The following is a 26,532-nucleotide window of genomic DNA, read 5'->3' as shown; positions in this document are numbered from 1 at the left end:
TTTTCCAAATCAGGGTCAGAAATATAGTTACTAAGTTATATTTTCCTTAGCTATTAGGGTGGTTACATCCATTGGGATACTGAACTTCATGAAGTCTTAACCTCATCCATTTAGAACAGCTAATATACTATGGAGCTTCCTTACTAAATTGGTTTGCTCTAATCCATTGACACCATCTGTTCAGGCAGTGGGGTATAGCAGCCAGCACTGAGCGTCTGCAGTAGTAGTTTTAATGTTTACTTTTCTACTTCCTCACTGACATTGGCTAGATTATTTCCAGCATGAATTCACTATCAGTAAGGTAGGGATGATGTTACCTGCCTTGTAAGGTGCTTGTGAAAATTAACCATCTAGGTAAAAAAACTTGAAATCTGTCTTGTATAATATATAGGTACATAAGAAATGGCACTGTTACTATTACTTGCCAATTTGTGAACATTTTCTGTTTAAACTCATGCAGTACTGCTAATAGCCAAGGTAATTTACATGGCTGTTTCAAATTAGGATTGGTGACACTTTCAAAACTTTTGTTAAAGTATGTTATGGTCTTTATTTTTCTCTTGTTTGTAATTTAGTAACTGCAAAAAAAAAAAAATCAGACTGGCCTTCTTTGCTTTGTTCTAAATAAACACTTGATGGTTCTAGTTTAAGACTTTGTCACCTTCTAGAATTTTTTATTAGCACAGTATGTAGTACATCACTGTTTTACTAAAAAGTGATGTTAGATTAATGGGACAGTGTTGAAATTAGGTAATTAAGCTTCTTTTTTTTTTTTTTAAGATGTTGCTATTACTTTTCCCTTTGTGGTTCGTTTTAATATTTTCATCGTATAACTCTCTGAAACTCTCTATAGCAATCATTACTGAAGGATGATTTTTCTACCTGATAGTGAGTAACCTAAAATGATTAGTATATCACTATTTATAAGTTCAAAATTCTGCGTATTCATCCTTCTTTCAGCTACACCTTATCTTTCTGGATTTTTTTTTTTAAGACTTTATTTATTTATTTGACAGAGAGGGACAGAGCATGAACAGCAGGGAGAGGCTATGGGAGAGGGACAAAACGACTCTGCTGAGCATGGAGCCAGATGCAGGGCTCAATCCCAAGACCTTTCGAGATCATGGCCTGACCTGAAGTCAGACACTTAACCAACTGAACCACCCAGGTGCCCCATCATTCTGGATTTTTTAAAAGATTCTGTCACTATCTTGGTGGTGCTGTGTTTTGTGTTACTTGATTTTAATGTGATATATATTTTATTGATGACTTTCAAAATAATTGTCATGCACTATTGAATATTTAATCATTAAATTATAAAAGTGATAACTTAATATCATGTAATTGATTTTACATACTCAATAAATTCCTATGAGTAAGAAATTCTCTGTGGTTTTCTATTTATAATTAATATACCAAGTAAAACTAATTAGAAGTATCTGAAGCCCCTAGCAAAACCTGTAATTAGACATGTGACTCATAATTAACTGACTCTTTTCATTCTTACTTTTTCCTCTGTTTGAATTAATAATTTGTGTTCTTCCTGAGTGATACCTGTCCAATATGCTGACTGTAGTTCAGTGATCACTGTTGGTGGCATTCTTAAATTCTGTGGTTTTACAGAAACTTTGTTTTAATCTTCATTTAATAACATAAAGAATACTTGAATCATATGCTGTATAAATGATCACATTGGAGATTTTTGCCCACATTATCAAATTATGCATTTATTTTATCAGAGGCTAAAGGCAAGAAAATAGAAATAGGCAATAGGCAGAATGTTCACTTTTCCTATCTTGTACTTAAGCACCTAGGTTTTTTTTTTTTTCTCTCCAATCTGATTATTATTTGTATAGTTTTGTCATATACCCACTGGCCTTGGATCATTGAATAGGATTGGTGTTCATTATTTTGACATAGAATTAATAGTACATTATGGATCTGCTATATGTTAGGTAGTATTCTAGGCTTTGGGCATAAAGGGACAGGGGTGCTATTCAGAGTATTTACCATTCACTACAACACAGGCACCAACCAATCACAATAACCATAGCACTGGATTCAGGGTCTCAAGGATCTCCCCCCGACCCCGCATCTTTTATACTGTATCAGGCTTTGATGCTTTTGTTGCTGAATTTTGGTGGTGGTGGTGGTAAGACAGGGCCTTGGAGTTAAGGGCAGTGACTGCTTACTAGATATTATTTCCGAAGTATTTTTAGTATTTCATCCTTTAAAGCTGTGCTAGTGTCTAGTAGCTGAATATTAACTCTGCCAGGAGGTGTCCAGTTCTTTGTAAGAGTCAGAGTTAACCCAGTTTGAGAAGTACTTGATGGATGTATGTGGAAGGTACATAAGGAAAGGACTGCATGAACCTTTCTTGGGAAAACCAGTTAGTGAGCAGAAATTCACCATAGTCAGATTTGAGGAGGAGGTTCCAAGCAAGCTGAGGGGGAAATAGCATTTGCAAAGACGTAAAAGCCTGAGATAGCATAGAGGATTCAGAGATTAACAAGTAGGAGAGAAGGAAGAAGATGATGTTTTTCTCTGACCCAGGCTTTTTAATCTGAATAAATATATGTTAAAGTCACATTTTTACCTTTGAAATGGCTCTATTTTTGGTAGAGAACTGCTAAACTGCTTAGTTTCTTCTACCATATCTAAAGAATTTTAGGCATTGGGTATGAAGGGAGAATAGGAATTTGTTATAGTTCAGGGCTGTAGTAAACATGGATAGAGCAAGAGTGCAATTAAAACCCCTCTCTCGATTCACTGAGATGCTTCTAATGAGCAAACACAAATTCAAACAGATTGCGGATGGTAGTTCTTTTAATGACATAAAACTGTTGCCTATGAGGCTTTCTGGCTGGCATCATGAAACTTAATTTTGCTTAATGGCTATGGAGGCCTACAAATTCAGATGTGCAGAAAATGCAGTAAATTACTGGCCTGTCAGATTCCTGTTGCCTGTCATCTTTTATCTCAGTAGCAGCTTTTGTTTCCAGACTGTCAGGAGCAAGTATGGGGACCTCTTCAAGGTTTTATTTGTATATGCTTGAATGATTCAATTCAGAGCCATCTAAATATAGCAAACTGACAACAGTGAAATGATGTATCTTCTGATACTTGTGTAATTTAGGGAATACATGTATGGATCTCTCTTCTAATTTCTGAGAGCTCTTGAAATATGTCAAGTGTTTATAGTGGTGTAAGTTCTGCTTTTATTGCCAGAGTTGATGACTCGCACCTTTGAAATATAATGAAGTCACATGGACAGCAGAGAAAATATTTTCTCTGTGACTGCTCAACTCAGTGAATGATTTGAAGGCATCCACTGTGTGCCAGGAATTGTGTGGAATACAAAGGTGAAAGAAACTGGGATTTTTCTGGGTATCAAATTATGTGATTTTTCTTCTTCAAGTTATATTTAGTAAAAATGATTGTCTTGATGGGTGTGTGTGTGTGTGTGTAGTGTTGCAACAAAGGGTGCAATAAAGGTTTGACTGACTTGTGAGCAGTTTGCTACAAAGATGGTTTTGAAATATGGTTTAAGTGTTTGGTTGGCTTCATTTTTTCATTATTCAGTTAATGTTATTTATTTTCTGTCTACTTTTTGTTACTCTGAATAGTTAGAAAGGAGGAGTACTTTAAGTGAAATGTATATTATATCCCAATATTAATTCCTCAAGCATTTAGAGAGCATCTACTAGACCCTAGGCATGGAGTGAACAGAATAGCAGAGGTTGGTATTCATAGAATAAAATTACTCAGTAAAAAGGGAACCAAAATAATCAAAAAGTAAAAACTTCCAGCCCTTTTGGTGTGGTTAATTTTGTGAAAATAACAGATTCAGCCTTAAATGCACAGGATTTATATTTGGTTTTGCAACCTTTGGTATGAAGGGAGAATAGGAATTTGTTGTTCACAAAAGTTATCTGAAAACTTAAGCAAGGCATGGACTGTCTACTTTGAGTACTGATTACCTTAGCCAGCATATTTCCATCTATGGTTTTGGTAACCTTTTCCATATCATGGGTGGCCCAACTACTAGGGAAACAAAAAGACATTGAGTATCCTTGCCATCACACATTGTCCGTTTTGTACCTTTATTCATTCTTCTTCCTAGAACACCACCTTTTCCTCTCTCTATCCTTTAAAGTCATTTTTTTTTAAAGTTTGGAATCTTGTGGATATTCATTTATCTAGCTGCCAGAATTTAGTGGTTTCTAGATGTAGGCTCTGTTTTATTTTATAGAATTCGATCTCGTAGGCAACTCTCTTATTATATTCACAATTCCCCACATTGTCTAATTTTAAGGTACTTGCAAGTATAAAACCATTGCTATAGGATAGGTGTTTAGCTTTTATAACTTAAATTTAATATCCAATTAATATAATATAAGCAAGTACTTGCTCCCTGCACCATTATGATCTTGCTCTGTGGTCCAAAGTTTGTTTGTTTTTTTTTTTTTTTTTTTTAATTATTGTGAAATATATGTAACATAGAATTTATCATCTTAGCCATTTTAAAGTACGTAGTTAATTTGGGTTATGTATAATCACAATGTTGTGCAACCAATCTCAAAAGCTTTTTTTTTTTTTTTTTTTAATGTCTATTAACATCTTATTCAGAGACTTTCCTAAAGGCTTAACCTGAACATTTCCCTCAGAGGTTACATTTTACCAGGAATTTCTGTTTGGGGATATTTATCTTTTACTTTTTTGTGTATCTGAACTGTGTTTCCTATTGGATTGTAAGCTTTCTGAGGGTGTTTTGAATTGGGCATCAAGGATGATAGGAATTTGGGTTGGTGGAGAAGGGAGGAGCTGCCCCTAGGAGAGAAACTGTATAAACCTAGGTCCTCAGGACCAAAAGAACAAGGTACTTTTTCAGGAATGTTAAGTAGACTCATTTGCTTATTTTGCTTACATGGGTAGAGTAGAAGGAGATGAAGCTGAGAAAATAGGAAATGACCCTCGATGCTGAGTTGGTCAGATATGAAGATTATCAGTGCCTCAGTTTGGTCAGTTGATTATTCTCAGGTAGGAAGGGCTCAGTGGAGAGTTGAAGAGGGTGGACTTACTCTTACTATGCCTTTCTTATATTCTTAGATTACCCCACTAGAAGAAAAGGGGGCCAATGTTGTGATAGGATGTAAAGCACATTGTGTTCAAGAGACAGTAGACCTGGAAGATTGTCATTTCTGGGCTTTAAGTGACCTTTGTAACATGATGGAGAAGAAGGATGGTCTTAGCTGCCTTCTGGTTCTAATATACTGTGATGCCATGGCACACTTTAAATCTCTGGGTTAGAGCTGCCACTAAGACCTGTTTCACCCATTTATGAATTGTTTAGTTAAGAGGGCTGCAAACTTTTTCTGTAAAGGGTGAGATAGTAAACGTCTTAAGTTTTGTGACTACCGCCTCTGTTGCATATTATTTTTTGTTTTTTCACAACATTTTAAAAAATGTGAAAACCATTCTTAGCTCAAGGGCCAGGCAAAACAGGCATGGCTGATTTTGGCTTCCAGACTGTAGGTTGACTCTTTAGTTGGCTGGGGACAGTTACTACTTAAGGTTTCTAGAATTAGAAATCAAGACCAGCTTTGTGATAGTGTTTTCCCTCCATTTTTATAGACTACTTATAGGTCATTTTTTTCTAAGAGTCAGGAAACTAATGTATATTAAGAATTCTCCATCTTTTTCTTATAGTCTAAATCTTGTGTGTCAGATTATGTCCTTTATTTCTAAGTGCTTGAAAACTCATCTTTATTGTCTGTATTCTGATTAACACACATATATTTCCTGTGTTATATCCTTAATTTCTAAGGCTATTTTACTCATATTTACTAGCTATTCTCTGATAAACACATGTTCTAGTACTCTTAAGGGTTATTAGTAAAAATAATGTATTTATTTGTATCTTATTTTAAACTATGAACAATTTAATACATTTTGGATACAATATATAATAAGTTCAAACATCAGGCCTGAGAAAGCAACATATTATACAATTGTAACTTAAGCAGTGATTTCATCTCTATGTCCATTGTTTGAAAATCATTTCTGGATTAGACTCTCCTATACCTTCTCGCCAGTGTTTTGATTCTTATGTGTTACTCCCTACAATGCAGTGGATATCTCAGGTCTTCTTATCATGAGAAGTTAGTGCAGTTTTTGATTTTTATGTTTGTTTTTATTTTATGTTTTTTTTTTTTTTTTATGCCCAGCATGGAACCTAATGTGGGGCTTGATCTCACAACCCTGAGATCATGACCTGAGCCAAAATCAAGAGTCAGATGCTTAACTGACTGAGCCACCCAGGGGCCCCTAGTCTTTGATTTTTAACTACTCTCCCCATTGTCTTGAATTTCTGTGCTTTCTGCTAAAACAAGTATTTCCTGTGTTATTATCATTTCTTGTTGAATAAAACTTGTTCGTTATATGCCTTGGCTGTTTCTATTTGATTAATAACATAATACTTTTTGTTCTCTTTGCTTAATGCTTTGTCTTCATTGTCACATTTTTTTCTTTCTAGATTTCACTTGTGTTTTTCTACAGTTTCTTAGTTGAAGTTTTGGACACTTTAGCCATTTTTATAGCTGTAAAAATCTTTAATCCTTTAAGTAAATGCTCAGAACTCATAAAATTTTTAATGGTGGTTACCAAGGCATATAATCTTATAAACACATTCATATAATCCAAAACAATGAATTCAAAACACCTGATACATGTTCATGTTATATAGATGATAAATGTTCAGTTGTAGAAATTTTAAGCTTTTCAGAAAGATTAGTTCAAAAAATAATCACTAATGCAGATGGTTCTTAGAAATAATCATGACCTACCTCTTATATGCCAATGTAAGGATTATTTTTAAAAGGCGTGGTTCGTAGATTGTCTGTCAGTGCTTCTACTGACTACAGTGACCACTTGAAAGGCAGGTCTCACTGAACCTTGGGGAAACAGACCCAGTGCAGAAGCATACCTCTGCTGTGTAGGCTGCTGTTTGTACGTGGAGGCCTGCAACAAATACTGAAAGAATAAATTAATAAAACCCCAAACGCATTCTAGGATCAAGCTCTGGTTCTCAGTAAAATAGTATTAAACATAAAGTTTCTCTTAAGCCCCTTTACAATCAGTTCTTTCACATGACCTTCAGCTCCTGTAGCAACTGATCTGCTTTCTGTCTATAGTTTATACATACACAGAAAAATTGAGCAGACAGTACACAAAGTTCGCATGTATGCCTTTCACACAGTTTCCCCTATAAGTCCTTAAGCATTTTTGATATTTAATTTTAACTATTTCTTATTCTGATTTATTAACTAATCATTTGGACATTTAGTTTGTTATTTCCATTTCTTTGCAGTCATAAATGAGCTATGATCTAAGTCTGGATTTTTTATTATTTAGGATAGATTTCTGGAAGAGAAGTTACTAGGTAAGAGGGCTTGAACTTTTTAAGGCTCTTGTGTATTGCTTTCCAGAAAGAGTTTACCAGTTTATACTACCATGAGCAGTGTGCAAAGATGCCCATTATATTGCATCGTTATATTATTGTAATATCTATTATGTTACATTACATTGTCATTTGCAGCTCTCAGTATAGTTTACAATATGCTGTAGTAACAAATAATCCCCCAAATCTCATGGTTTAATGCAACAGGTTTTATTTTTTACAACAAAGGTCATGTTACATGTTGAACACATATCAGCAGGTGGTATTCTCTCTTGGAGTTACTTAGTGAATCACCCTGATCAAAGCTCCTTTGGTTACTTGTTTTCGTAATTACTGTAGTGGGTAGGTCTTCCGGTTGTGTACTGGTTCCTAAAGCTTATTCCTGCTGATGTTTCATATCATGTTTACGTACACCTTAGTGACTAAAGCAAGTCAATGTAGCCACACCCAAGTTGAAACAAGGGCAGTGAAGTGCAATCCTACAGTGAGTCTGGGAAGGAGGAGAACTGGGATAGCATTGCACTTGATCTTAGCCAAAAGGCCAAGAAGCTATTGGGATAGCACTAATGACTAACATCTTAAAAAACAACTCTGATTTCACTGATGGAAAATGACATTTCATTTTAATTAGATTTTCTTTGCCAATGTAGATAAACATTTTTCATAGTTTTTTCACCAGTTTTATTTAACATTTCCTTTTATTTAAGCTCTATAAAATATACTCTTGGTTTACTTTTATATTTCCAGATTTTTGTATTCTGTTTTTTTGTGAGGATGGGAAGTCATGATGGTGGGATTATTATAGGGAGTACAGACTTTTAGAAAATGCCTTTTCTTTTGAAGACTTGAACTGGTGAAAGGAAAATGTCTTTCTTGGATTGATCTTCCCCTCATACCCCTAGCCCCATTAGTATAGTATATATTTTGTTAAGTGTAGTTAAAGGCAATACAGGGACACCTAGGTGGCTCAGCTGGTTAAGTGTCTGCCTTTGGCTCAGGTCATTGTCCCAGGGTATTGGGATAGAGCCCCACATCAGTCTTCTTTCTCCTCAGGGAGCCTGCTTGTGTTCTCTCTTTCTCCTAAAATCAATAAATAAAATCTTAAGGAAAAAAAAAGGCAATAGAGAGTCTGGCAGAATTAAGATTCTTGATGTTCTATAGATTTGTAAAACACAAACAAAAGTTTAATGAGTAAATGATCAAGTTAGGGTTCTACTGAAAAAATTAAGTTCCCTTCTCAGATTTAGTTATATTGACCATGTCTTTTTTTCTTCTTCTCCTTCTCCTTTTTTTTTTTTTTTTTCAATTCAGGTATCTGCCTGAACTGGAACTCATGCTGTAGACATTTCTTTGTGGATTCATCTAAAAATCTGAGGTGAGATATTCTTTTAATGTATTTGCCTTATAAGATATATTTTATAATGAGAGAGAATTATTTTTGAAATATTTAAGGCAGTGCCAACTGTTTTTTCCTATGAGAATTTAATGGGTAAATATTATTTATTACAAAGTTTACATATATAGCATGCTTATTTTTAGTTTGTAGGACATTTGATTGAAGGAAATGAAGTTGGTTCTGATGGTTAGAGTAGTTTTGAGTGAATTTTTCCATTGTAATTCCAAAGGAATTTTTCTCTTATACTTTTATATTTTAAGACAGAGTTCACACTGCTAGTCTGACACACATTTGGGAATGATATTGGCATTATAGTCTGATATAGTCTTATCACTAATAGTGTATTTCCATACACTAGCAATGAACAATTCAAAAATAAAACAATTTCATTACAATAGTATCCCAAAACTAAAGTGCTTAAGAACAAATTTAGAAAAAGTAGGAGATATACACTAAAAACTATAAAACACCATTATAAGAAATGAACACATAAGTAAATGGAAAGACCTCCAGTTCACAGACTAGAGAACACACTATTATAAAATCTCCAACTTGATTTACAGATTCATAATACAAATTCAAAACAATCCCCATCAAAATCCAGCTGGATTTTTTTTGGTAGAAATTGACAAGCTGATCCTAAAATTCATATGGAAATGCAAGGGATCCAGAAGAGCTAAAATAATCTTCAATAGGAAGCACAAAGTTGGAGAACTCATATTTCATGATTTTAAAACTTCCTGGCATAAGGAGAAATCTATAAATCACTGGAATAGAACTGAAAGTCCAGAAACCTAACCTTACATTTACAGCAAATGATATTCTTCAAGAGTGCCAAGATAATTCAATGGTCTGTGACAACTGGATATCTGAACCCTCTACCCCAAACCACACACAAAAATTAACTTAAAAAAAATTAACACAAAAATCAACTCAAAAATTAACTCAACTTGGGTATCTCAGTTGGTTAAGCATGACTCGCTCTCAGCACAGGTCATATGTGGGTCATATGAGGGTCATGAGATTTAGTCCCACATCAGGCTTCACACTAGGCATGAAGTCTGGAATCTGCTTGGGATTCTCTCTCTCTCTTCATCTTCCCTCTACCCACCTCCCCAAAAAAGTTAACTCAAAATGGATCACAGACCTATATTTAAGAGCTCATATTTAGAAGAAAATATGAGTAAGTCTTCATGAACTTAGATCAGGCAATGGTTTCTTAGATATAACACCCAAAGCACAAACAACAAAAGAAAAATAGATAAAAATTTAAAACATTTATTCTTCAAAAGACAATACCAAGAAAGTTAAAAGACAGTTCGCAGAATGGGAGAAAATACTTGTAAATCACATATTTTATAAGTGACTTGTATCCAGAATATCTAAAAAAAAATCTTACAATAAAAGAGGAAACAACATAATTTTTAAGTGGGCAAAGGATTCAAATAGATATTTCTCCAAAAAAAGATATATAAATGGCCAATTAGCACATGAAAAGATATTCAATATCATTATTCATTAAGGAAACATAAATCAAAACCACAATGAGAGTGATAAGAGTGGACATCCTTGTCTTGTTCCTTAGGGTGAAAGCTCTCAGTCTTTCAGCATCAAGTGCGATGTTACCTGTGGTTTTTTGGTAACTGTCCTTTGTCATGTTGAAGTAGTTTCCTTTTATTCCTAGTTTGTTGACTTTTTTGCCATGAAGGAGTTAACATTTATTGAGAAATCAATGTAAGCCAGGTCCTGTGCTCGTGCTTTATAAATAGTATTTAATTTTCATTATAGTCCTGTGAGATAGACTTATTTTACTTTTATTCAGTTGGTAAGTGGTAGAATAAGATTGGTTGGTTTCAAAACTTGTGTGCTCAACCATTATCCATCAAATTCCCTATACAGACTATGTTGATTTATACATGTGCCTTTGTCCATGTTGGTTTCCTCCTCCTAAAATGCATACTCCCTCTCCTTCCCCTTTACAAACCTACCATAGCATTTTGTACCTGTCTCTATCATAGTACTTTTTCACTGTGTTGTGACAGTTTGCATTGATTTCACTCATTTTAGAGTCTTTGCTTGAAGTCAGGGACTTTGTCATACTTGTTTTTGAATCTTCACTGCATAATAGATAGGAAAGAGATGTGTCACAGAAGTCAAGGGATTTGAGAGTTTCAGGAGGGTGGAAGCAGTCAGCAGTGTCAAGTACAGCAGAGAGATGAAGTAAAATAAGGTTCACAAAATGCCTTACCTATAGGTTTCATCTTAAATGATTTCAGCAAGAGTGTTTTTAAGTAGCAGTGGGGACTGAGCAAGATTGTGGTAGATTTGAGAAGTGAATGGGAGATGAAGAGACTGCCTCAGGTAGAGACTGTCCCCACTCCTGTGAGAGTTTAACTGTGAAGGGAAGAATGAATTTAGGATCCTGCCTAAAGGGGAATGTAAGATAATTTTTTTTTAAAAGGGAGGGGCTTGAGCATGCATCTATACAGAGGTGGCAGGAGAAAGGACAAGTTAAGAGCAAGCTTGTAGAAGTAGAAAGAGGACTAATAGAGAGAATAGGCTTTCCTATAGAGACAGGAAATAGCCTAAGAACACAAGATTTGCCTGGAATGGCCTCTTCCTTCTGAGGAAAGGAGATACCCATGGATGTAGTCCAGAGGTAAATATATGGATGTGAATTAGGAAATATAGGGAGTTCCCCCTTTTCCCTGGAGTAGAAAACAGAGTTGTTGGCTTTGGGATATTGTGGTTGTTGATGTTGTGCAAGTAGGCAAGAAGGGTGAGATGTGGAGTTTGAGGGGAGTGATGAAGATTTAGAATATCTGCCATAAGGCATGGGAGAGATTGCTTACAAGAAACATGAACATTGTTTGAGGCCCTCTTTCTCCTCTGTCTCCGTGGAAATTGCCAAAGCAACTATATAGTCAGAAATAATCCAGAGGGTACAAAAGGATTTACAGTGAAAAGTTACTCTTCCCTTCACTTTTGATCCCCTGTTGCTATTTTCAGAAGGAAGTACCATTTACAATTTATTTACTTTCAGATTGTTTTTACAAATATACATATAAATATATATGGAATTTATTTTAATCCATGAGAATTTACTGTTTTACTTCTTCCTTTTTCAGTATACTTCTGTATCTTGGAGATCTTTCCATATAGTTAGACCTACTTCATTCATGTTTACAGCTGCAGGATATTTTGTATATGAATATTGTATCAGTTATGTAACCTGCATTTCAATGGATTACAGTGTTTACTCCCATATAAGTCATGTTGAATGAATAAATTCTTCCTTTAAATAGTAGAAAATCATCATAATACCTTAATTCTGTGCTTTAATCTTGGATTTATTCTATTACATACACATATTGAACAAGCGGATCATAAGTATATACCAAAACTGAGTTGTCTTTAAAATATAAAGATATCTTAAATATTCAAAAGTGAAACCTTATGGTCAATTTATTTCTGGTGTTGAGTGATAAGCATCTTAATTTTAGGGATTTTGTTGACAAATGCATTTACCTACATAATCCAAACCTGTATAACATGTAAAACATTTTTATGACTCTTTAAGTTCCTTAAGACTCCTTGACATTCTCTCCTCTTACCAGAGCAAACCACTTTTCTGATTTCTGTCACTATTTTTTTCCATTTAAATTCTTGTTTTTTATTTAGCTTTATGGAGATAAAATTTCACATAACATTGTATAAGTTTCAAGTATACAATGTGATAATTTGATACAGGTATGTGTTATAAAATGGTTACCACAATAAGGTTAGTTAACACATTCATTATTTAACATAGCTTTGTGTGGGGGGTGGTAAGAGGTGGAGAGACTATTAATATCTACTCTCTTAGCAACTTCCATGCCTACAACACAGTATTGTTAAATTACCATTAATTTAGTTGCTGTGCTATATGTTTGATTGTCAGAACTTACTCATCTTTTAACTGGAAGTTTATTTATTAATTTTCTTAGTGATTACAGTCTTTAAACAATTATTAATTAATTAATTAATATTATTATTTTTATTAACATATAATGCATTATTTGTTTCAGGGGTACAGGTCTGTGAATCATCAGTCTTACACAATTCACAGCACTCACCATAGCACGTACCCTTCCCATTGTCCATCACCAAGCCACCCTTTACCTTCTCACCTCCAACCCCCCCAACCCCCTCCCCAAGCAGCCCTCAGTTTGTTTCCTGAGTTTAGTAGTCTCTCATGGTTTGTCTTTCTCTGGTTTCATCTTATTTCATTTTTTCCTCCCTTCCCCTATGATCCTCTGTCTTGTTTTTCAAATTCCTCATATCAGTGAGATCGAATGATAATTGTCTTTCTTGGATTGACTTATTTTGCTCAGCATAAAATCCTCTAGTTCCATCCACGTCATTGCAAATGGCAAGAGTTCAATTTTTGATGGCTGCATAATATTCCTGTGTGTGTTTGTTTGTATGTGTGCACCACATCTTCTTTATCCATTGATGTGTTGATGGACATTGGACATCGAGACTCTTTCCATAGTTTGGCTACTGTGGACATTGCTGCTATAGACATTGGGGTGCACATGCCCCATCAGATCACTACATTTGTCTCTTTAGGGTAAATACCCAGTAGTGCAGTTGCTGGGTTGTAGGGTAGCTCTATTGTCAACTTTTTGAAGAACCTCCATACTGTTTTCCAGAGTGGCTGTACCAGCTTGCATTCCCACCAATAGTGTAGGAGGGTTCCCCTTTCTCCTTATCCTTGCCAACATCTGTGCACCACCCTTGCCATGGACCAGGCTAAGTAATCTGCTCAGTTTTGCTGTTGGTAGCTTTTGTTCCCTGAAAGCTATCCTTACAGCTTTGGAGGAGAAGAATGGAAATGGCAACCTCCCAGTCTTCGATCCGGAGGACCCGAGAGCTCAGGGCCCCACTCCTCAGTGCACCCTCAGAGAAAAGCAATCAGTCTCTCCCATCTCCTTGGTCTCCGGCTGCACTCCGAGATCTGGCTGCACTCTGAGCTCACAAATGCTGTGACTGAGCATTTCTGTCTCTGGTGCACAGCCCTGTTTGGAGTCTCCAAACCTAGCAGCTTCCTGCAGTGTGCTCCTGTTCCACTCCTCCCAGGGGAGAAAGGGTAGTCTCCCCGAATCTGCTGCTTGTTGGGTCCCTATTCGAAGAGTAGTGGTCTGACTATGCCAAGGATCACTGTTTAAGGCAACACTGAGCTGTGAGCTCACTCCTCAGCTCCGTCTCTCCAGCCAGCTTCCCAGCTCTGATGCCTGGGAGCTTTGCCACACTCAGACACCCCTGGTCTTCCTGTGACACTGAGGGTCCTAAGACCACACTGTCCCAGCAAGGGTTCCACCCTCCACCCACTTTCCCCTTAGCCACTGGAGTGACGTCTCTCTGCAGAGCAGACATCTAATAAAAGCTCAGTTTTGTGCTCCACTGCTTTACCGCTTGCTGGGAGTGGAACCCTCCCCCATCGGTCTGTCTTCCCAAATATCTCCTTGGATTCACTTCTCTGCATGTCCTACCTTCCAGAAAGTGGTTGCTTTTATGTTCATAGAATTGCTGCCATTCTTCTCTTCGATCTCCTGTTGAGTTTGTAGGTGTTCAGAATGGTTTGATAACCAACTAGTCAAATTTCTGGGACCAGATGAAATTTAGATCTCCTACTCCTCTGCCATTTTGCTCCTCCCACCTGTCACTTTTTTTTTTTCAAAGAAATTCATCTGTTTTCACCTTACCAACTTCTTTCTTCCCATTCTCTTTTTAATGTCTTTTTTAAAAAGTTGTAAAAGATAACAAATTGATCATCTTAACCATCTCTCAGTATACAGTTCAGTGGTATTAAGCACTTTAAGAATGTTGTGCATTTATCACCAACATCCATCCCCATAATTCTTTTTCATCTTGTAAAATGAACTCTATATGCAGTAAGCAATGAATCCCCATTTTTATCTTCCCCAGTCTCTGGCAGGTATCAGAACTACTTTCTGTTTTTATGATTTACATTTCTCTCAGTACCTCATGTGGTCAGAATCATACAGTATTTGTCTTTGTAAGTGGCTTTTTCATTTAGCATCATGTCCTCAAGATTCATCCATGTTGTAGCAAATGGAACAATATTCTTCCTTTTTGAGGTTGAATGATATTCCATTGTATGTTTATACCACATTTTGCTAATACATTCATCTGTCAATGGATAATTGGTTGCTTCCATGTTTTGGCTATTGTGAAAAATACTCCTGTGAGTGGGGTGTACAAATATCTCTTTGGGACCCTGTTTTCAATTCTTTTGGGTATATACCCAGAGGTGAAATTGCTGGATCATATGGTAATTCTATTTTTAATTTTTGAGGAACTATCATGCTGTTTTAAACAACAATGGTACCATGTAACATTCCCCAACAACACACAGTTCCAATTTCTCCACATCCTTATCAGCTTTTTTTGTTTTCTGGGATGTGTCTGTGTGTGTGTGTTTTGTTTGTTTGTTTTAATATTAGCTATCTGACTGGATATGAGGTGGTATCTCATTGTAGTTTTGATTTGCACTTCCCTAGTGATCAGTGATATTGAGCATCTTTTCATGTGCTTACTGGCCATTCATATATCTTCTTGGAGAAGTATCTATTCAGGTCTTTTGCCCATTTTTGAATTGGGTGGTTTTGTTATTGTTGGGTTTTAGGAGTTCTATTTTCTGGATATTAATATCTTATCAGATACATGATTTGCAACTATTTTCTCCTATGCTGTGGCCTTTTATTTTTACTCTGTGGATAGTGTCTTTTGATGTGCAAGATTTAAAAATTTTCATGAAGTCCAATTTGTCTTGACTTTTGTTACCTGTGCTTTTGGTGTATCATATCCAAGAAATCACTGCCAAATGCAATGTCATTAAGCTTTTGTCCTATGTTTTCTTCTAAGAGTTTTATTATTTTAGGTCTTAGGTTTAGATATTTGATGCATTTGGAATTAAGTTTTATACATGTTGTTAAGTATGGGTCTGGCTTCATTCTTTTGCATGTGGATACCCAGTTTTCCCAGCACCACTGTTAAAAAGACTTTCTTTTTCTCATTAATTGCTTTGATGACTTTATCAGAAATCAGTTGGCTGTATATGTGTATGTGTATTTCTGAGCTCTGTCTTGTTTAATTGACATTTTTTCCCCCTTTGCTGATACTATGCTATATCGATTACAGTAGTTTAGTGATCAGTTTTGAAGTGAAATGGTAGAAATTCTCCAATTTTGTTCTTCTAAAGATTTGTTTTGACTCTTCTAGGTCCTTTGTATATTCATACACAGTTCTCTATGGGGATATTAGGGTTAGCTTTTCATTTTCTACAAAAACATCTGTAGATTTTACTTGATACCCATGTTCACTCCACAGATCAATTAGGAGAAGATAGACATTTTAATATTGTAAACATGTTATCATTGTCCATTTATTTAGATCATCTTTAATTTCTCAAGAGCCATAATTATTATTTTCTTTCTTTTTTTTTTTTTTTTACAGTACTGTATTGTGTTTATTGAAAAAAAACCTGCATATAAGTGGACCCACACAATTCAAACCCATGTTGTTCAAAGGTCAGCTCTACATATTTATGGTCCCACTGATATTATTTTCTTTTTGTGTACAAATTTTGCACTTTGATTTTTTTAATGCTATTATGACATTTTAAAAGTATTTCATTTCCACTGTTGATTACTAGTATGTAAAAGTATAACTGAATTTTATATATTGGCTGTTGTTAGTTCTATTAGCTTTGTGGGGGGGTTTTTTTTTGTTTTGTTTTGTTTATTTTGATTCTCTAGGCTTTGTTATACAATTACGATGTGTATGTAAGTAAAGACAGTTTTACTTCTTCCTATCAACCTGTATTTTTTTTCCCTTGCTTCATTTTACTGACTAGAACCTCTAGTATAGTATTGAATAGAAGTGGTGAGAGCAGATGTCCTTGGCTTGTTCCTGAGTTTAGGAAGAAAGTTTTCAGACTTTTACCATGAAGTTGTTATCCTCAGGTTGAAGAACCCTTTCTATTCACTTGCTGAGAGGGTTTTTTACTTTTTTCTTTTAATCATAAATGGATGGTATTGTATTCTGATTGTGGTGTTAAAAGGATTTTTTTAAAGGATTTTTAAAAAGGTGTTATAATCATGACTCATACAGATACAAAATGAACGCTTGTCAGATGTTTAACTCCCTAGTTAATGAGGAAACTAGTAAGATGTTAGTTCAAAGGCAAATTTGAAGAGTCATTTTTTTGTATGCAGTAAAGGAATGCTGAAATGAATTTTTCAGATGGATGCAAAAACTGGACAATTATCACTTGTAATCCACTGGACACAACTAATTTGCTCCTTTGTGCTAAAAAATAGTCCACATTATTATCCACTTTCTACAGTTTTTAAATTTAAAAATTGCTCAAAGGCAATGAAAGGTAGAGGTAAGGAATGTCTGAACTAGAGAGAACTGTAGGCGGCCTTTTCTTTTTGGTTTGTTTTCAAAGCTTTTTGTTTTTATTGACAAAGAATTTTGCTCTGAGTTTCCATGATCTCCAGTGATGTTGAACATTGTTCATATGTTCATTGGTTATATGCATATGTTCTGATGTTAAATGCCTCTTCAGTCTCTCTTGTCCGTTTTTCTGGCCATTTTGGCAGGAATTGGAGCCAGCATAAAGTTTTTCTTAGCTTTCACAGACTTCCCTTACATAGTTAACAGGTGACTTTAATCTGACAAAAAAATGAGTTCGTTCAAGATTCCTCAGTCATCTGCAAAACTTCTTTCGTGCTGTGTCTGAATAGAGGCTGTGTAGAGGGGAGGCTGGCTGTAGCAAAGAATCCCACAGAATCTTTCCGATCATCCAATGGTGTTTCACTGAATGTTCACCCAGCCCTGGCTGCCTTTTTGGATAGGTGGGGTCACTTACTTCTAAGAGGGTCTTTGACTTAAAGTGGCTCTCCTTCTGCTTAGTAATATTACTTTAAATTCTAATTCCAGACCGTTATTCTTGCTCAAATGTCCCATGAATCTATAAGTATTATATTGCATCTTTCATGTAAGTTTTGTATTCTTCTTATAATGAGTTGATGTTAAAATTTTTTGTTAAGTTACTTACATCAAAGAAACTCTCTTCTCCAAGAGAATGTATTACATTTATCCTGTCGTTTTGCTTATTGCCTGCTGTATCTACGCCCCTGCAAAAGAATTAGTCTGCCATACAATGCTACCTTCCGTGATAAACCCCAGTGTTGTACTTATTTTCCTTTTTTCCTGTGATTTCAGAGAAGAGACAGGACCTGTTTCTCACTTAATTTTGACGTAGGAAGGCTGGGTCTGAGGTCCCAGAGGAGGCCTTGAAGGACCAGTCAAGAAAGCGCTTGTCTTAGGGCAGGATAGAAATCAAACACGAGCCTAGAGAAAGTGAGAGCAGAGTTTATAGTGAGTAGTGTAAGTGACACAGTGTACAGCAGACGGAGGTTCTGGGAGACTCAGAAAAGCAGAAGTGAGGCTTCCCGCTGCTTGGGGTTAGGAGTTTATATTGGGAAGGGGTGCATGTTCCTTCGGAACCCAGGGTAGGGTCTGATCAAAGGTGTCAGCTGAACAGTAGGTGTTTTCCCATAAATCACCGAAGGTAAGGGGGTATTGGCACAAACTGAGGTTTGAAGCCATTGTCCTGGAGGTTTGAAGCCATTGTCCTGGATCATGCTCACGATCTCTTTCTTCTCAGATGTTATCAGGTATGTGGGGGCCCAGGGTAGAACTCTGAGAATGGTTAACTTTCTTGCTTCCCCCGTGGGGAATCATAGCTGCTTTGGTTTACTCGGATGCAAGGTGAGATAGATAGCATGAGAAAATGGGGTCTAGCAGAGAAACAGGAGAGTCCGTTCGGTTTCTCTGTCTCAGTTTTGTTTGCCTAGCCCTGGCATAGGTCCTGCCAGATTTGCCATAGAATAGGTGTTCCATATTTTTGAATTAGATTAACACATAGTGAAGTAGTTAGCATTTATAACAGGAGTTGCATTCTAGATAGAAAAGTAGCTACTCATATCCACAGTGAGATTTTGACATGGTTAGAATAAGCCAGTGTATGGGGGAAGATAGAATCTGTATAACCTGATGATTGATTAGATGTTGGTTGAGGGGAAAACAGTATGTAGGGAAAGAAAATTGGGCAATTAAATGGGCAGAGCTGTTTATCTCCAATGCATGTTTGGGTTTAGAAGGAATTTGTGGACTGTCTGATGGTTCAGTTGGTTAAGCGTCCAACTCTTGATTTCAACTCAGGGCATGATCTTGGGGTTGTGAGATTGAGTCCTGTGTCAGACTCACGATGACATGTGAAACCTGCTTAGGAGTCTCTCTCTGCCTTCCCTCTGCCACCCCCCCCCCCGCCATAATTAAATAAATAAATAAGCAAATACATAAAACAGAAAGAAGTTGTGGGATGGGAAATTGATAGTTTCTTAAAATATCTAGTTTGAGGTTTTTCTGAGGTATTCAAGTGGAGATGTGCAGATCTGTATGCAGTTTTTGGAGAGAGGTAGAAGCTTGAGAGAGAAAGATTTTGAGGTTAATAGTTTTTGGGGAGTGGTTGAAGAAGGAATTGCTCAGGATTCAGGACAGAACCCCTGAGCATATCTAGTTTTAGCAAACACGTACAGAGAAAGGCACTGGGAGAAAGAGATTGAGAAGGAGAAACTGAGTGTTAACAAAGGATTTTACAGCAACACCCTTGGTTTCATCTCTGTCTAGAGACCAGATTTTCCTTTCAGCACCCTGTATTTGATCTTGTCCCCAGACCTTTTTTTGTTTCCAGCATTCTCTGCTGGGAGAGATTGTGGATGAAAAATAGTTTTATTTTTGAACCCAGCAATTGCTGGTTTCTTTCAATTTCCTCTAAATTCCATTTGAAAACAGAAGACTTTCTTCTTTAGCACATCTCTCCAGCTGCACCTTATGTTATATATCTATAAAAGAAAGCAGTTGACACTTCGGACATTCTGCTTGGAAATTACTTTAGCTAGAAGTAACAGTTCATTGTCAGCATTTTTTTTTTTTTTTGACTTATAACAAGCAACAGTTTTGCTAAATTTTCTGCCCTTTTATAACGGTCTTTTTTCCTCCAGCTTCTGGTAACAGTTTACTCCCTCTCCTTTAAGGCCTTTTCAGTAGCCTCTTCGATGCTCATCAGATTTTTGCTGTAAGATCCTTGTGGTCCTTCCTGTTCATTTCTGCTACCCAGTCCCACAGCTGGTGTCCCTGTTTTACATTTTTATTATGGCAGCATTCCAGTTCCCGGTGTCAGATTCTGTTCTGGAAACTATCACTGTTTAACAAATTGTCCCAAGCCTAGTCTCAGAACCTGCATCACTTTTCCTAACCAAACCTGGGAAGTCACTCCTGGTTGCTTTACCACACACTCTTGGTTACAATCAAGTTCAGTGCCAGCTTGGATTTAAGAAGGGAATCAGACTCCATATCTTTGTGGGTGAGCCGCAAATTTACACCATTAGAAGAGCATGTGGGTGGGAGATATTTTTGCGGCATATTTGGAAAAAGTCTGCCGCAGATGGATAAAATGAAATGCATAGGATCACAAGGGAAACCAATTATATTAAAGTTTTTGTTTTTTTGTTTTTAATTTGAGAGAGAGCTAAAGGGAGTGCAAATGGGTGGAAGGGGCAGAGGGAGAGGGAGAAGCAGACTCCCCACTGAGCATGGAGCCAGATACAGGGCTCAATCCCAGGACCCTGAAATCATGATCTGAGCCGCCTAGGCACCCTTATCTTAAAGTTTTATTACCAAGCTAATTGTACTAATAAAGTATTATGTGTTTGCTTAACAGGATACACGACAAGGTATAGTAGCAGGCCTATAGTAATTTAGTAAATATAGTATTAGAAATATTAGAGGTTGGAGGAAATAAAGAAATAATATATTTTCTCATCCAAGTTCATAGGTCTTCTGAGTTTTATCCACAGTTCCTCTAGCCTCTAGATGAAGAGCTCTTGGATTAATGTTATGGTGTGAAGAGAAGTCACATTGCTGTGGCCTGGGGTGAGGGGAAGGCAGAGACTATGGGGGAGGACACCATAGAGTAAGTTCTGTATACTAGCAAAACTAGTATAGTATAGTATACTATATATACTTTAGTATAGTATAGTATACAGAACTAAGTTCTGTATACTATTTACCTTTTTAATACGAAGCTAAGGATTTTGTTGCCTTTTAGATAGAGATTCAAATATGTTTATGTACTGAGAGAAAGACACTAGTTAAGAAAGTTGAATATGTAAGAAAGATAAAGGCTATGTAGAAGGTTTCCGAGAAGGCAGGAGAAGGTGTGGTCTTGAGGTTAGGTAAAAGCATTAGAGAGTGAGGAGCAGGTTGAAGGAGTTAGAGATGTTTGTGGATGCTGCTATCAGGTCACATGAAGTTCTGAGAAATATATATGCAGGCATGATAAATTTTAACACAGGGGAAAGGGAGGCCAAGGCAGGCCCCAGAGAACATAGCAGAAGTCTGGAGGAAATATGTGAACATTGAGAATAGGGTGGAGAGAAAAAAAAGGTAATGAAGCATTGGCAGGAAAAAGTAACTGACGTAAGAAGACAAACTTTGCCTAGTTTACAGTTTTGTTTAGTGCCTTCTTCGGACCAATCATTCTCCTGATGATAGAAAAGTGGAATGAGAATGAAATGCAGTTATATATGTGATTTCTGCTAATATGGGGTTAACTTTTTCTAAGTACCTTGTTTAGCATATGTAATTAATACTTGTATTGCTTTTGCCACAGAGTGACATGAAGGCTAAAGAGCTTCTTTTTCATGGTTATTTGAGGGTGATACTGAAAAGCAATGCATGTGTGTGCTGCTTCCGTGCTTACAGCTGGATGGAAATTGGCCTCAGAGGGTCCATGGTTTTCTTTGTCATTAGCCAACAGATGCTTGCTACGGTGTTTTGCTCACTGAGTCTTTATTTAATGTGAGGGTAATGCATCTCTGTACACTAATGAGCAGAGCTCTGGAATGCAGTAGCTCATTTATGTGTAACAAATACCTGCCTTTGGCCACACATTGATCCTTTACTAAATGATTTTTCCCCCCCTAAACCAAGCTGTTTTCAACACCTGGTTGGCATATCTATCTTCATGTTGCTTTAACTTTCTTGTAAGTTGAACCTGAATTTAGTATTTCTATCTTATAGGAGAAACCTTTTTTTTTTTTTTTTCTGTTAAAGAATTACTTCAGTTCTTCTTGAAACAATAAAAGTTTTAAAACTTCAGGTTGGTACTATAATTCATAAAAAACCTTAGGTTTTAGGCACAAATAAACATTTATACATGAGTATGTCATGAAATTGCTAATTCACAATATTATATAATTAATATAGTACTTATATACTAATATGTAAATGTATATACTCATATATGATTATATATACATCTTACCACAATGAAAATATTTTGAAGTATATAAATTATATGCGATATATGTAACATATGTAATGTTGCAGATATACATTATATAGATCTTTTTATTGTGGTAAAATGTTCAAGCTCTCTCCATAGCCCCCATCTTTCCTTAGTAGCTACCTCTTAGCTACTCTTCAGGTCTAGGGGGTGCACATCTGCATGAAGACTTGTTCTGGAAATGGACTCTGTCATTTGAACTAGGCATTCTGGAGTTCTAGGTAGGTGAAAAGTGGTCTCTGTGGGTGAGACCCAGCAAGATACTTCCTCTTGACCTTTGTATCACTCATTACATAGAGAATGGTGTGGCCTCATAAGGATTAAATCTGTTGCTTTCATCTAAGGGTAGTAGTGATTTTTTAATAATCTTTTTTTAAGTCTCTATTTATTTATCTCTATACCCAATGTGGGGCTTGCACTCACCGCTCCGAGATTAGGAGTCACATAGTACTCTGACTCAGCCAGTCAGGCACCCCTTAATAATCTTTCAGTAGAACTATCAAACTTGATTGCTCAAACCTGTTTCCTTCCTTTTTTTCTATATATGGTCCTTCAGAGTTCTCAGATTAAATTTCAGTGTTGGGGGCAGGGGTTCCCACACACAACACCAAGCAATTCTCAGAGTAGGATTTCTGAGAATTCAACTCAATTCTGACACCATCAGCTCAGAGATAGCATCAGATTTCATAGGTTAAGGGTTCAGTTCTGCAAGACTGCCCTCACCCTCTAATTCAGACACCAGTCACAAGCCCCAGGCTCTTACCTGTGCTTCTGACCAACCAGGTACATATTGTAGGTTCCAACAACCTCCTCTTTAGGTTCAATGAATTTGCTAGAACAGCTCACAGAACACAGGAAAACACATAGTTACATTTACCAGTTTATTAAAGGATATGATAAAGTATATGAATCAATGTCCATATGAAGAGCTGCCTAAGGTGACATCCCTGACAAAGGAGCTTCTGTCCTCATGGACCTTGGGGCCTGGCTCAACATTCTGCCCCTCCCCCCCCAACATGGAATCTCTCTGAAAAGGAGGACTAAGACAGCTGTCCTCTTGGGTTTTTATGGAGGCTTCATTACATAGTCACAATTGACTAAGTCACTGGCCATTGGTTGATTCAACCTCCAGCTCCTCTCCCTTCCCCACTCTGGGATGGAGTGAGGGTGATTGAAAGTTCCAATGCTCTGATTACATGGTTGGTCCTCCTGGCAACAAATGCCTGCCCCTGGGTGGGGTCCAGAAGTCACCTTCATTAATAATAACGACATCCATTTCACCTTTATGGCCTGAAGTGTTTTCAGGAACTAGGGCTGAAGACCAAATATTTTTGAGAAATATATTTTGGTCATTCAGATGATAACAAATCACTGTAAATCGTTATATCACATATGGCCAGAAGGATTTTTCTAAAGCAAAAATCAATCACATTCCTGCTTGGAACCTTTTTTATTTATTAGAGAGAGAGAAAAAGAGATAGATGGAGGTGGGGGTGGGAGAGGAGGAGCAGAGGGAGAGGGACAAGCAGACTCTGTGCTAAGTGCAGAGCCTGAGTGGGGCCTGATCTCAAGACCCTGAGATCATGACCTGAGCCAAAACCAAGAGTTGGACACTTAACCAAATGAGCCACCCAGGCATCCCTCCTGCTTTAAACTTTTCAGTGCATCACATTTTCTTTGGGATAAAGTCTGAACTTCCTCAGTTGCTTCACTGAAGATCCTTTGTTCCCCATTCTGGTGATCGCTTTTTATTTATTTTGGACTATGTTGTTGCCGTGCCAAACAAGTACTCTTTTCTAACTATACAACTTTGCACAGGCTGTAGATCTGTCATGCTTCCCTTTCCTTGCAATCTGTAATGTATCAACTAAACTCCTTATAACACTCAGTGAAAAAATTAGGTTGTCTGACAAGCCTCTTTTCACTTCCTCAGGAAGAATTAAGTCCTTTCCCTTTCTATATTGTGATTTGTACACATTATATAATATTTGCACATCTGTAAGCCATACCTTCTACCTCCAAAAGCAAGGGCTAATGTAATTCAGCTTGGTGTTTCCAAGTATTTCCACTCAGAGTGCCTGGCACACAATAAGTGCTCAATATATGTGTGTTGAATGAATATTGTTGTTGTTTTTAATTAATTAATTTGAGAGCGGGAGGGAGAGAATGTGTGCTAGTGAGCAGAGGAGGGGCGGAGGGAGAGAGAGTCCTAAGCAGACTCCCTGCTGAGCATGGGGCTGAATCTCCAGACCCTGAGATCATGAAGCCTGAGCTGAAATCGAAGAGGCAGATGCTCAACCAACTGAGCCACCCAGGCAGTCCAGTATATTGTAATTAGTAGAGTAGTTTAAGTGTGAATTGCTCTTTTTTTGTGTGTGTGTGTGAATTGCTCTTAACAGAAGAATATGTTTATAGTAAGCTCTTGAATGGCCAAGGTAATTGAGGAATGAAGAATTCTAGTAATTGATTATGCTATGTAATAGCCAAATACAAATTATCTTTAGATAATTTTAATACAAAAATAATGGGTTATACAGAATTTATCTGTCTTTATTATAAGTTGCTTCCACTTGATCATTCTGAATTGTACGGCTCTTTTAGAGCTGTGGCCAAGGAAGCCGTAAGAAATCACATAGTGTGCTTTGTCACAAGCTGGGGGTGTTTTCCAGTTGAATTTCTAACACACTTACTTATTTTGCTTCCCTAAAGAGTTCACAATTACCTTATTATCAAATGCAGTTTTAAAAATGCTCAGAAAACAGGCAGCATACTTTATGGTGTGTGTCTCAGTTCAGCAGACAACTTGCTACATTTGGGCTGTGCCCTCTTCTCTATTCAGTGACAGTCCTTGCTGAGCCCAAGTGAAGTCTTATGAACTGAGCTAAGCAGTTAATTAGATGGTGTTCTCTGGCCATGACTATTTCAAGAGTGCTTGATCTCCACCCAAATTATATATTTATTCTTCTCTCATTCATGTGCAAGTAATGTGAGTGGTTGCTGCTCATTTGTGTATTAATTTAGTGTTTCTCTTCTGCTGTCACCTGCTCAACCACAGTGTTGCCAGTTATTATTTGCAAGACTCAGAAATTACTTTTATGCATGTGGACCTGCATTTTCATATCTTTGAAAGTGACTTTTGACGGAGGCCTCTTTGGAATAGAGAAAATGCTCTCACTATATTTGTATAAATGATCTGAAAACCATCATGGTGGCTGAGCTCTGACTTCCTGCATTGCTGTGTCATGTTCTCTTGTTAAACCTAGAAATCTTGCTGCAAAGCTTGATCCTTTTTAAAGCAGTTGTATATTTTCTCAGTGACATCCAGAAACATGTAATGTAAGTATGACTGTTACTTAGTTACTGTATTGTTTACTTGGCTCATCTCCATATGAATCCTTTTCTTTTCATCAGTTTCTCAGTCAGTCTCTCCCTTTAGCTGAATAATAATGAAGTATTTGTAACATAATTATTTTGTGAAAATGAATCATCTTGACTTAAATACAAGAATGGATTGACCTAAGGGTTAACCTGAAAATCCTACATGAAAGAAAATAAAGGATTGATGAAGTAATTTTTAAGGATGTGTTTATTAGAGTCATTAGTGATAGAAACAATAGACTTCTTGATTATGATAAAATATTCAGCAACTCACTAACCCAGCTGTTCTGTCTAAATAATCTGTGAATAAACAATAAAAATAATCCTTGCTACCTTATATTAAGCCTGTATCAGTAGAGGTTTTAATCTGGGAATATATCAAAAGACTTGTCTTTGATGTGAGCATTTTAATGTTAAGAAGCTGACTGATTCTATTTAAACACAATACAAACATTTATGTCTTTATAGTATGACTTTAAAAAATAATTATTACATGAATTGCGGTACCTGGGTGGCTCAGTCATAATTAAGCATCTGCCTCTGTCTCAAGTCATGATCCCACGTTCTGGGATTCCCACGTTGGGCTCTCTGCTGGGTGGGGAGCCTGCTTCTCCCTGTCCTTCTGATGCTTCCCCTGCTTGGGTTTGCTGTCTCTCCCCACCTCTCTCTCCCTTTGTCTCTCTCTCCCTGTCAAATAAATAAATAAAATCTTAAAAAAATAAAAATTATTACCTGAATTAAAAAATATGATTGCTTGCTAAGGCATACTTTTTTTTTTTCCTAAGTCAAGTTATGAATGAGAAAGATTTTCAG

The 26,532-nt window shown here is 36.7% G+C and overlaps 1 protein-coding gene across 2 annotated transcripts in view; it reads left to right on the top strand.

The window, feature by feature from the left end:
• The window catches only part of PEAK1 (pseudopodium enriched atypical kinase 1), a 306,975-nt gene that overhangs the window by 39,228 nt on the left and 241,215 nt on the right, over positions 1 to 26,532 (top strand). For both annotated transcript variants that reach the window (XM_032342363.1, XM_032342360.1), the window contains exon 2: positions 8,771 to 8,834. The gene's annotated coding sequence lies outside the window, so the exon portion shown is untranslated. The remainder of the gene's footprint in view (positions 1 to 8,770; positions 8,835 to 26,532) is intronic.

Source organism: Mustela erminea, chromosome 5 (assembly GCF_009829155.1).
Source record: "Mustela erminea isolate mMusErm1 chromosome 5, mMusErm1.Pri, whole genome shotgun sequence".
Classification (NCBI taxonomy): Eukaryota; Metazoa; Chordata; class Mammalia; order Carnivora; family Mustelidae; genus Mustela; species Mustela erminea.
This window is presented reverse-complemented; position numbering and strand designations above follow the sequence as displayed.